Here is a 12,529-nt window from a genome sequence, read left to right as displayed (position 1 = left end):
TTTTTGCGTTGTCGTTCACTCGTTCGTAAAAATTTTGCCGTGAGTCGTGTTTTTCGCGTGCAGTTCAGATTTCATAATTAATTGCTTCAAAAGGATATTTAAACCCAACGAACAAGAAATAACATAAGTATGTAGATTATATTTGTAGAATAATAGTTTTTAATTGTTTAAAATATATTAGAGCACGGAAAACAAAACGTGTGTCGATCGTTGGCGAGGTCTTATTGGTAAGCTTTACTGTTTAAGCAAGCGAATTGAAGGCGTATGTACGGGCACACTTGTGGGATCCTCTACTTTCGCTCATAATAAAGTCAAGTTTTTATAACATCTTCTATGGTAATTAAACTGACTTGAAAACAAAAGCGCATGGCGGTCGTGCTTGCTGGTGTACTTGAGAGTACCATAACCAAAATTTTTTGCACACCTTTGCCTTATATTCATATTGCAATCATTCTTTTAAGAGATGTGCTTAAAGTTTAAAGACAACGCCGCTTGTCTGCTGGATCAAAAATTGATAACGGTAAAATAACTGAAGTTCAAAAGTATGTAACTTTAGGGGCTTTAATCATTTTGGGTGAAAAAAGAGGCTTCAAATTGTTACACTACAAACTTGTTCACGATTGGCTAATGATGTTGTCATAATCTAATCTAAATTTAGAAATGTAGTATGCAAGAGTACTTGGACTTCGTTTGAGATGGCATGAATATGTCCCTCAGGTAGAAAAGTGTGTAAAAGTCTAGATGAGGGGTCGACTTCTAATACTAGAGAACAATAATCCGAAGGTGGAAAATAAAAATTTTATCTCTGTCCGGAGATATTGGCAGTTGAATTTGGCGATTTTCATGTGGTTGTTGTAATGTTGTCGTACCCACAAAAAAAAAAAAAAATTGTGAACATAAGTGTTTTGCGCGGATATAGTTTTGGTCTCCAATCCGGTGTTGGAGCAGGTAATAGTCTAGTTGAAGGGTCGACTGCCAATACGCTACCAAAAATATGGGGAGAGGTGTCAGTCATCGCGTCTTGACATCAGTATTAATAATCCGAAGGCGGAAAATAAAAATTTTAACTCGTTCAAAAGATATTAACGAAAAGCGAAAAATGACCCGCGGGTCCTTCCGAAACCGGGGGTGGTATCCATAGTATTTTTGTGCAGAACACCTTTCTGCGTTGGCGGCCTTCGGCCACGCTTATAAAAAATTTCTCTAGGTGGGTATAACACCGGTTTCGAGACCAAAACTATATCCGCGCAAAACACTTATGTTCAAATTTTTTTTGTGCGTACACAACATTACAACAACCACATGAAAATCGCCAACTTCAACTGCAAATATCTTCCGACAGAGATACATATTTTCTTTTCCGCGTTCGGATTATTGTTGTCGAGGTCAATACGCGTCTTTTGACACCTCTCTCGATATTTTTGGTAACATATTAGCAGTCGACCCCTCAACTAGACTTTTACCCTTCCGTGGTTAAAAATTGCCTTTTAAACCGGTTTACTATGGTGGGGTATATTAATATTTTTGGCTGTGAAGATCGACTAATATCATGGTCCAACCCTGCATTTCTGTTGATGAAGGAGGTATTTTAATTTTGCATTCAAATATCGCTCCTGGAAATCCATGGTAAATGTTTTACTAACCGCTTTGTCAAATCCATTTCTTTCGGAAGATCATATATGTCACGCTCCGCGACCCGGAGTCCGCGTGAAAATACCCCTTACCCGACTGCTGTTGATTTTTCACGGCGAGCAGGTATATAGTACATATCTATGATAGGCCCTGTGCGCTAGATTTCGCGCGATGGCCCGCATACGCAACAATTACTGTCGGATTTGACTGCTCATAACAAATCTAACTCACCCAGCGGGTTAGGGGGCTTAGAATATACCCGCGGGGGGTGTGTAGCGCAACCCTTTCAAGGGGATGTCAGCGCAATATATAGCTTCTCCAACCCAGTTTAAATTGTTTCTGGAGGGTGAGAGGGCGATATGGCCTGGAAGGTTTCATGGGGTCATACCAAATCGTTCCCGAGATGGCCGGGTTAGTACCTTAATGGTACTTTTTACCGGAACGTACCGGATCTACATCCCTAAAAGGACCATCAACATCGATAACATTCCCCAAGGCCTTCGAGGAGTGTACTTATCGCTACAACAACAACAACTACTCAAAAAGTAATAAAGGTATTGATCTATTTTTTTCAATTTCCATTTCGGATGGATTAATTTTGTTTGTTACTATTTCAGTAATGTGCCTGGTATCATTTTTAAAACTTTACGGGAGCATTTTGAAATATTTGTGTTGTAACGGAAACTCCCTCGCAATTCTGATTATAGTCCTTTATCGGATATGAATCATTTTCGTGCCGGTGATTAAAACCGAATGTTTTGGGACCTCAAGTGAACACATATTTTATAAAATATATGTGTATCTCACTAGCGAGACATTGAAGATATTGACTAAATGTCAATGGCTTTTACAACAGTACAGATCAGCTGTGCAATTCGATTAGTCAGCTGTGCAATTAGACTAACCGTTTGACCTTCTTTGTGGGTTTATTGCTTTGGGCGTTAATAGTTTTGTTGTTGTTGTTGTTGTAGCAATGCCCGCCCCACCTAATAGCCGCGACCGATCACAACTTGTCATCAATATCCTCTAACGGGAGTCCAAGGAAACTTGTCGTTTCAACAGGGGTGGACCATAAGGAAAGGGGTGTTAGAGGCGTTGGTTCCACATTACAATTAAAGAGATGGTTGGTGTCATGTGGGGACACATTGCAAGCGGGGCATACATTTTGTATGTCGGGGTTGATTCTGGATAGGTAAGAGTTCAACCTGTTACAGTATCCAGAACGAAGTTGAGCAAGAGTGACACGCGTTTCCCTGGGGAGTATGCGTTCCTCTTCCGCGAGTTCTGGATATTTTTCTTCAAGTACTGGATTCACCGGGCAATTCCCGACATAAAGGTCCGACGCCTGTCTATGGAATTCACCAAGGACCTGCTTGTGTTTTTTCGCTTCATACGGCTTGGTTCTCAGGTGCCGTATTTCCTCAAAATGCTTACGGAGATGACTCCTTAGGCCCCTAGGCGGTGCTGGTTCGTCAATCAGATGTCTGTTGGGATGCCCAGGTTTCTGGGTATTCAACAGAAACTGTTTGGTCAGCATCTCATTTCTCTCCCTGATGGGGAGTATTCTCGCCTCATTATGCAGATGGTGTTCTGGGGACATAAGAAGACAGCCCGTGGCGATTATGAGAGCAGTATTTTGGCAGGCCTGTAGTTTCTTCCAGTGGGTAGTTTTTAGGCTTGGCGACCATATGGGTGACGCGTAGCACGTAATCGGCTGGCTAATTGCTTTGTATGTGGTCATGAGCGTTTCTTTATCTTTTCCCCAGGTACTGCCAGCAAGGGATTTGAGGATTTTATTACGGCTCTGAATTCTCGGAACAATTGCGGTTGCGTGCGCACCAAAATGTAGATCCTGATCAAACGTCACACCCAAGGTTTTGGGGTGTAGGACAGTCGGTAGTGTAGTGCCATCGACGTGGATGTTCAATATGGTCGACATTTGGGGCGTCCATGTTGTAAATAAGGTCGCGGAAGATTTAGTCGGTGACAATGCCAGGTTTCGCGAGGCGAAAAAACTGGAGAGATCAGGGAGATAGCCGTTTTATTGCATAGCTCATCGATCTCTGGGCCTGGGCCTGTGGCCATTATTGTGCAGTCATCGGCGTAGGAAACGATTGTGACTCCTTCCGGTGGTGAAGGTAGCTTAGATATGTAGAAATTAAACAAAAGTGGGGATAGTACACCATCCTGTGGCACCCCTTATTTAATTCTCCTTGGTTTTGATGTTTCGTTTCTGAATTGCACCGATGCCTGCCGACCACCCAGATAATTTGCGGTCCACCTTTTAAGACATGGGGGAAGGGTAGACCCTTCCAGGTCTTGCAGTAATGAGCCATGGTTGACCGTATCAAAGGCTTTTGATAGGTCTAGCGCTACGAGTACTGTTCTATGGTGGGGGTATTGATTCAAACCGCAATTTATCTGGGTGCTAATGACATTTAGCGCGGAGGTAGTGCTATAGAGTTTTCTGAAGCCATGCTGATGAGGGGCTAGCTGCAAATGTGCTTGGAAATAAGGGAGCAAAATGGCTTCAAGCGTCTTTGTCACTGGCGATAGGAGAGATATCGGACGATATGACTCACCTACGTTAGCTGGTTTCCCAGGCTTTAGTAGCGGGACCACCTTGGTCATTTTCCATTTCTCGGGTATGGCAAAGGTGGAGAGAGACAGGTTGAAGACATGCGCTAAATATTTGAAACCCTCTTTGCCTAGGTTTTTAAGCATCGGTGTGGCTATGCCGTCTGGGCCCACTACTTTGGATGGTTTAGCGCGACCAATGGCGTCCTCAACCTCTCTAGCGGTGATGGTGATTGGTGACGCGCTGAATACGGAAGGCACGCTCCCCTTGGCGGGCATCAGTCGGGATAGGGAGGGCAGCAAAGCTGCTGTCTGTTGTAGATTTATATTCTTCCCACTTTCCTTTTTTGAAGTTTATGAAAGTGCGTTTTTCGGTGACGATGAAGTCGGCGGTACGCTCGAACGAAATAAGTATGGGCAGGTGGTCGGATGCCAATGTTACCATCGGCTGCCAGTTGACACAGTTTACGAGTTCTGCGCTTACGATTGAGATATCTGGCGAGCTATGACAGCTTCCTACCATACGTGTAGGGGCGTCTCCGTTTATTGTGCAGAACGTCGTTTCTTCTATTTGATCCGCCAACATCTCACCCCTACTGTCCGCCCGCAAGTTTGAATGCCATAGGTCGTGATGGGCATTGAAATCGCCTAAGATAATGCGATTGTTGCCAGTGAGTAAGGCCTCGATTTTAGGGCGGTATCCACTGGGGCAACAGGTGACAGGAGGGATGTAGATGTTGATGATTTCTAGATTTGCATCGCCTGACCGGACAGATAGGCCTTGACGTTCTAAGACATTGTCCCTGCGGTCGATGCCAGGATCAAATATATGATATTGCACAGAGTGGTGTATAATAAACGCGAGGCCGCCTCCATTTCCGCTCTCGCGGTCCTTCCTGTGGACATCATACCCAGAGCAGGTCTGCAATGCAGATCTTGCTGTGAGTTTAGTCTCTTGAATCGCAGCAATGCGGATGTTGTGCCGCTTCATGAAATCGACTATCTCCGTAATCTTCCCAGTTAGTCCATTACAGTTTAACTGCAGAATTCTGAAGTGCATGAGGGGTGACGCCGCCACTCTAGGGGTAAGTGACGGGTGACTACGCCTAGGTTGTGGAAGGCCAGGACGCAATTGCTGTTGTGGCCTTGGGATTGGGCGCCCTTGGGCAAGCATTGGGATACCCGGATGATTTGGGTTTGCGACCTGGCAACATGGCGCGATGAAACCCGTCGAGGGGTTGCCGTCGCGGAGACCAGAACATCTAGGAAAGTGGCACCACCCAAGGCAGGAGCTGCATTGAGCGGATGTCGCAAACCTATATATTCTGTGCTGGCAGACGGTGCAAACGGAGGTAGGGACTAAGAGTCTGTTTCCCTGACCTGCACGATTGCTGCCAGAAAAGAGGGGGGAGAAGAAGACGGGGGCAGGGGCTTATGCTCAGCATTGCTACCAGCTCTACTACGAAGGTAGTAGTTATGAGTGGTATCAGCTGTTTGAGTTGTTGGCGCCGTGGGGCGCGAGCAGCAGCGGGTACTTGTTGTGGCTTGCTGAGCAGCGTGGCTGCTGGAAGGAAGTGGAGGGGCGCTTAGGCGTAGACTACGGGACGCCCTTGGGCGTGAGCAGCAAGGAGCCACAAAAGATTTATAAAAGTTACGTGGACGTCGGGTTTTGGGATCAAGCCCAGAACAACCTGTCCGATGCAACCATCCCTTGCACGAAACACACTGAACAGAGTATGACCGTCCTAAAAAGATTCTTTTCTGGCAAATGCAGCAAAACCATTTCTCAGGACCGGGGTCAGGAGACGGACCCGGATTGGGTTCGATACCTTCCCGGAGTAAGAGAATATGTAGCAGTCCTGCTGCAAGGAGGTGCTGGGAGGATGACAATTTGTGGGAGGGACGAAACAAATTAAATGGGGTCACACTGAAATGACAGTCCTTGGTCGGGAAAAATCCCGAGTCGCTCCGGTACATAGAACCGACTGCCTTGGGAAGCGTTAATAGTTTTGTGTTTGTCTGTTGTACCTTTTTGAAGCGGTTCTTAGCGTATTTGTGATTTGCATACTTTTCACTTGTTTTTTGTATTATGAATTAATGTTGAGCTAACTATGCCCAATGTCTCCGATAGTTGTTGTTGTTTTGTAGCAATGCTTCGCCCCATCCAATAGGTGCGACCGATCACAAATTGTCATCAATATCCTCTAACGAGAGTCCAAGGAAACTTGCTGTTTCAACAGGGATGAACCATAATGAGAGGGGTGTTAGAGGCGTTTGTTCCACATTACAATTAAAGAGATGGTTGGTGTCATGTGGGGACACATTGCAAGCAGGGCATACATTTTGTATGTCGGGGTTGATTCTGGATAGGTAAGAGTTTAACCTGTTACAGTATCCAGATTGAAGTTGAGATAGAGTGATTCGCGTTTCCCTGGGGAGTGTGCGTTCCTCTTCCGCAAGTTTTGGGTACTGTTCTTTGAGTACTGGATTCACCGGGCCTGTTTGTGGAGTTCACTGAGGACCTTGGCTTCATAGGGCTGAGTTCTTGGGTGCCGTATTTCCGATAGTGATATTAATGGGTATAAATCTTTTTTTATGTCAAACGAAGTATAAATCTTTTATGTCAAAAGACACAAAATTTTGACATAAAACATTTATACATCATTTCTGACACAATATTTGAGCTTTGATGGGCTAGAAGGTCGCATGTGGCCATAACACATCGTTCCCTAGATGTTCGGGCTTGGTACCGGAACGTACCGGATCTGCATCCTGCAAAGGATATTAACTAACTATCGATAACACTCCCCTAGGCCTTCGGGGAGTGTCATTATCGCTACAACAACAACAACATGTTTTCGAAAAATCTGAAAAAATTTAAGAAGTTTTTAAAATTCCTCAAATCTTCACAATGTTTATTTAGTATTAAGTATGCAATTTTGTAGTCCAATTAATTTTAGGTGAACGAAGCGCAGGTTAGAATTCTGAAATTCACATTGATTTTTGTACAATTTTTTTTCTTGTTACTACATATTAATCTGCATTAATTTTTTTGAAATTCCTTCCTTAAAACAAGGCTGTATCACCCCTTGGATTATAAAGGAAATGTTTAGGCTTCATATTACTTTATATCGAGAGATACATACCTATGTATATGTATCAATTAATTTATAGTAGCACGGTTGCAAGGAAATGCCTACAATCTAACTATAACCAACGAGAAAAAACAACAAAGAAATTGCTTTTGAGACAGTTGATCACACCACGTTATACCACTGCGACTTTATTTACATTTTGAAGGTAGCAGATGTTGGCAATATTAGACATCCATGTCGATGGCATTATACTACCAACTGTCTGGCACCAAAAACACTAGGAGTCACGTTCGATACTGACCTACATAAGCATTAAGAAGCAATTGCACTTAAGATTCGGAGCCGCACAAAACCGCCAGTCTCTTGCTGGTAGCACTTGGGGCAAAGACAAAGAAATCCTCGAGCTACCTGGTCCCCGAGCTTAAAATAAATAAACTGCAGAAGGCTTAACAAAACACCGCATCCAGATCTGCCACGGAATGTTTGTTGTGTCGCCAGAACATCATCTATATAGTGAGGCCTGAATAATTCCCATAAAGAGTTTCTGGATGCTCACACACCTGACACCAACTATCTTTACAATCGCAATGTGGAAACATCGCCTCTTAACACCCGAGACATGGGTCTGGTCAAAACCTATTAAACAGTTTTAAATTTCTTAGGACTCGTTAGAGTCCTCAATTTTGTTAATAAATGACTAATTTTGTACTATTACACAATTGTGCATTAATGAATGAGATGGTGATCAATGATGAAAGCAATGTAAAGTGTGTGTTATTAAAATTGCAATTGCAATACCGGCTGTGACTAATAACATGTTTTGATTTGAATGAGTGCAACCACATTTATTTCTCTCAAGTACAAATGATGAATGACTAGCTCGCTTGTTTTTGTACTAGCGCGTTTTCATATTTACTATTGCGTACTATGCATTCACATGTATATACCTATATTTATTTAAATATATACATGTACAGTTGTGCAAAGAAAAATAGCAACAAAAATTATTATTATATTAGTATAATCTTTATTTATATTGGTTAATTTTAGAAAAAACTTTAAGGAAGTTATTCAAACTAAATTTAAAAGAGTGTGAAAAGCACTCCAAGTGTATTTCTGCCATAAAAAGCTTCTCGCCTAGCAGATGCCGTTCGGAGTCGGCCTAAAACATGTAGGTCCCGTCCTGCCAATTTGTAGAAAAAATTAAAAATGAGCACGACGCAAATTGTAAGAGAAGCTCGGCCTAAGATCCTACAAGCTGCCAGATCACTGTAGCGTTTTCCAAGCGTAAGAATTAGCCGTGGCCAAAGCAGTAGAAACAATGGAAGAGAATAGCTTAAACTGCAACCATGTTCACTTTTATATTGACAGCCAAACAGCAATTAATAGCATTTTCTTTTCTGAAACAAATTGTTGCCTAAGTAAATGGTAAAGCCTTAATAGTGTTACTCCTACCCCAGAAAATTGTCAACATTTATAGTGCATACAAAGCACATTTCATCTCACCATATTTACTCATATCACAAATCACACAAGAATATTGCGCATTGCGCATGTAAACATTAGATAATCTCTTTTTTATGGGCAATTCTTACGTCATTTTCCTTTAGCTCTTGGTTTTTCTCTTTCATTCGCTCAAACAGTCAACTGTGACGTAAATGCGCAAAACGAAGCAATTTTCAACTCGTGAATGCGCAATCTGGTGATCTGTGCACTCATATTAACAAAGTATGTGTGGAACTCAAGTGTAAACTGAGAGTTTCACAGAGTTGCACTGTCACACCGCCATTTTATACAGGGTAAAAGTGTAACGCTTTTGCGTTGCGGACAGGCAACAATTTTCACAAAAGAACGAAATACCCCGTAAAGGCGTTGCCTGTTTTTTAGAATAGAACAACCCTTGCGCGGCGTACAAAAAGCGTAACACTATAGCCAGAAAATAAAACGCTGTAAGGCAATAATCTCGCATAGCACAGCATCTAAAAGTATGTTGGAGTGTAAGCAGTCTCTGGAAAGAATCGCTACAGGGAGAAGCATACATCTATGTATATTGGGTCCCGGGGCATATGAGAATAGATGGGAATGAAAAAGCAGATGAACTAGCTAAAAAGGGTGCATCCCTTGAAGCCTGCTCCGTAGACGCCCCAATTAGATTGGGCGAGATTAAGAGAAAGCAATAGGTGAATATATTCGACAAGGGCGTGGAAAGGCGTGGGTTCTAGCGCGAGGCTGTAAAGTGTAGAAGATTATCTGTAGGTTGTTGTTGTTGTAGCAGTGCTTCGCCCCATTCAATAGGTGTGGCCGATCACAAATTGTCATCAATATCCTCTAACAGGAGTCCAAGGAAACTTACTGTTTCAACAGAGGTGGACCATAATTAAAAGGGTGTTAGACGCGTTGGTTTCACAATATAGTTGAAGAGATGGTTGGTGTCATGTGGGGACATGTGGCCACATTAAACCTTCACGCCATCCCTCCCTCCCCACCCTCAAGTTCCATTAGGAGCTTGGCGTCGCCAGAGCCTCGTCTGTTAGTGAAACAGGATTCGCAGCGGATAGGTGAGGTTGACAATTGAGTTTTGAAAAGCAACACAGCCCCTTGGATCTGTTATTTTAGTCGCATCTTACGACAGGCATACCTACCGATATATTCTGACCCCTAACCCGCTGTGTGGTTATCTGTAGGTCTTATAACCTTGTACTAACAAAGTTGCTTTTATCATTAAAAAGAGAGGACTGTAGACTCATGACAGGTAATCTGACTGGACACTGCTCTCTGGCATCACATGCCTTTAAATTAGGCTTGGTCAGTGATAGCAGCTGTAGGAAGTGCGGGTTAGAGAAGGAAACGATCGAACACGTTTGTGCTAAGACTTGCCAGGCTAAGACTCTAGCTATTAGGAGTGATACAGCTGTCAGATCTAGAAGCTGAAAGTGGCTTAAGTTATAGAGAGCTTCTAGTATTTGCCTAGAGGACGGAGTTATATTATAACATAGGTCCTGATAGGGGTTTTCAGGTTTGTCGTTAAAATAAACTTCTGGTAACACTACCGACTCATTCAGTCGATGTGAGGTCCTCATGGACTGGCCAGTTCAACCTAAAACCTCGGCCTACGATCACTTCGGAGGCGCGATAGCGTTTATTTATTTTATATCACTTTTTGTGAAAGGAAAACGGTATCTCGTCATTGCCTTGGATGCATATCTAATAATTCATATAAGAAAATTGACAACTATTCACTACTATTTCAATGCTCGTAGCTGTACTTACATACATACATGTTTACGTCTGTATACATCCGTACATATTTCCTATAAAAAATGCCATCAAAATATGTACTCTTTTTTTAATATTTTTTGAAGTACTTTTATGCTCTCTAGTTTCTCTTTATGTCTCACAACGATTCAGTTCTGAGACTTTACAAGCAAATCAAGTCGGTGCTTATACACCAGTGACGCTCAAACGATTACAACTACATTTTGTGCTTAAGTTTTAAGATGATAGCACGCTCCTTAAATCATCAAAATTTACGAAACTCTATATATATCTGAACCGATCAAAGTCTTTACAAAACAAACACCTTTCGGAGATTGCGAGATTGAGAGTCCTATAACTTGTAGGGATTTCCCATCGTACGCAATATTTCATCTTTGTTGAAGCATTCTGATAAAACCGGCTGGAGATTTTAGGTTCTAATTGATAGGTTGAGACAATTAACATTCAGTTAGTACTGTTATGTAAATAAAACATATTATCTTATTATATATGCAAATTATAATAAGTTTTATTACGGTCATGGGTGGGGGGGGGGGAACGCTGTTAACGATCTTATATATTGTCACGAATATTAGCATCACTAAGCTGCTAGTAAATAAATGCACAACAACAATAAAGCAGCCACTCTTATATAGAAGGCGACGAAGAGATATCTCACACACACAAATATATAGTCATCAGCCGAAGTAGTTACTCACACATACACACGCATATGGCTATGGGAGAGGCGTGGACTACAGATATACATGTATATAGCTGGTAACTAACGAAGCATGAGCTACAACTGTTCGCGAAATTACTAGACTTTAGGAGAAATGGGTGAACGAGGAAACCGAGAGTATAAAAGCAGCGCAGGCTGAGTAATAACGAATCAGTTTTGATTTAAGCACGCTATTGGTTGTGAAGTATTATTGTGAAGTACTACTCCCAAAGTAATCTGAATAAAGAGCAGTTTGCAATACTGAATATTGGAGTGATTTATTCAACAGTTTAGCGATGCGAATGTTAGCAGAATGTTTCAAATAAGCGGAATTTCTCAAAATTCGTTACAATATTATAAAAGCTCCGCGAATATATGAAAGCAGGTTTTTTGTTTAAATACTTCAAAATATACGAACATTTGGGTAATCAAATGCCGTGAATATAACAAAAAAAATCTTAAATGAGTTTAATTGCTATAATCAAAAATATTATTGTCACTGGTCGGGACAGCAGTTGTCACGGCTGGGACATGTTCGAATTAAAAGCAGTTAATGTTGTTGTTGTTCATGTATTACCGATAAAGACACTCCCCGAAGGTTTTGGGTAGTGTTATCGATGTTGATGATCCTTTGCCGAATACAGATCCGGTACGTTCCGGTAACAAAGCACCATAAAGGTACTAGCCCGACCATCTCGGGAAAGGCAGTTAATAAACCTTTTTATAGTAAAGAGGGTATTCTAAAGGTTCAAAATATGGTGCACGTCATGGATTCATTTCATGTGCTATATAAATTTGAGTCTCGGAAAATTTTAAGCATTTTCACTCTCTAAATCTTTGATTCAAGCGCCATGAAAATACCTACTTCATAGATGTCGTATTCTGATTAAATTTTCTACTAGATGTAACTAGTTGATAACTCTATTAGGATTATGAGGCATATTAGCAATACCTACCCATTTCTAACAACTGTTTCTGCCTAGTTGTCACGGGTGGGTCAGGGTGGCCGCATTAAGATTAAGATGATCGGATAAATGCCAAATACTGCTAAAAATAACCCTTTTAAAAAAATATTATTGAGATCAAAATTAATACAAATAAAATTACCTATCGAATGATATACTAATGAAGTTCCTGGCATAAATCGTTTCGCTTTTACTGACGAAACACGAACATTTTTTCTGAAAAATCGCTTTTTTCCTAACTTTGACCTCAATGAGGCACGTGTTAACATTATCGGATTGGCTTG

General features: G+C 41.7%; 1 protein-coding gene across 6 annotated transcripts in view; it reads left to right on the top strand.

The window, feature by feature from the left end:
- Positions 1 to 12,529, top strand: part of alph (alphabet) — a 192,311-nt gene continuing 179,782 nt past the window's right edge. For 4 of the 6 annotated variants that reach the window (XM_067761671.1, XM_067761678.1, XM_067761677.1 and 1 more), the window contains exons 1-2: positions 20 to 127; positions 182 to 227. The gene's annotated coding sequence lies outside the window, so the exon portion shown is untranslated. Of the gene's footprint in view, positions 128 to 181; positions 228 to 283; positions 521 to 12,529 lie in introns of those variants that run through there. The other 2 variants (XM_067761672.1, XM_067761675.1) reach the window with 2 other exon arrangements.

Source organism: Eurosta solidaginis, chromosome 1, assembly GCF_040869045.1.
Source record: "Eurosta solidaginis isolate ZX-2024a chromosome 1, ASM4086904v1, whole genome shotgun sequence".
Classification (NCBI taxonomy): Eukaryota; Metazoa; Arthropoda; class Insecta; order Diptera; family Tephritidae; genus Eurosta; species Eurosta solidaginis.
Note: the sequence above shows the minus strand (reverse complement) of the source record. Positions and strands in the feature narration are given on the sequence as shown.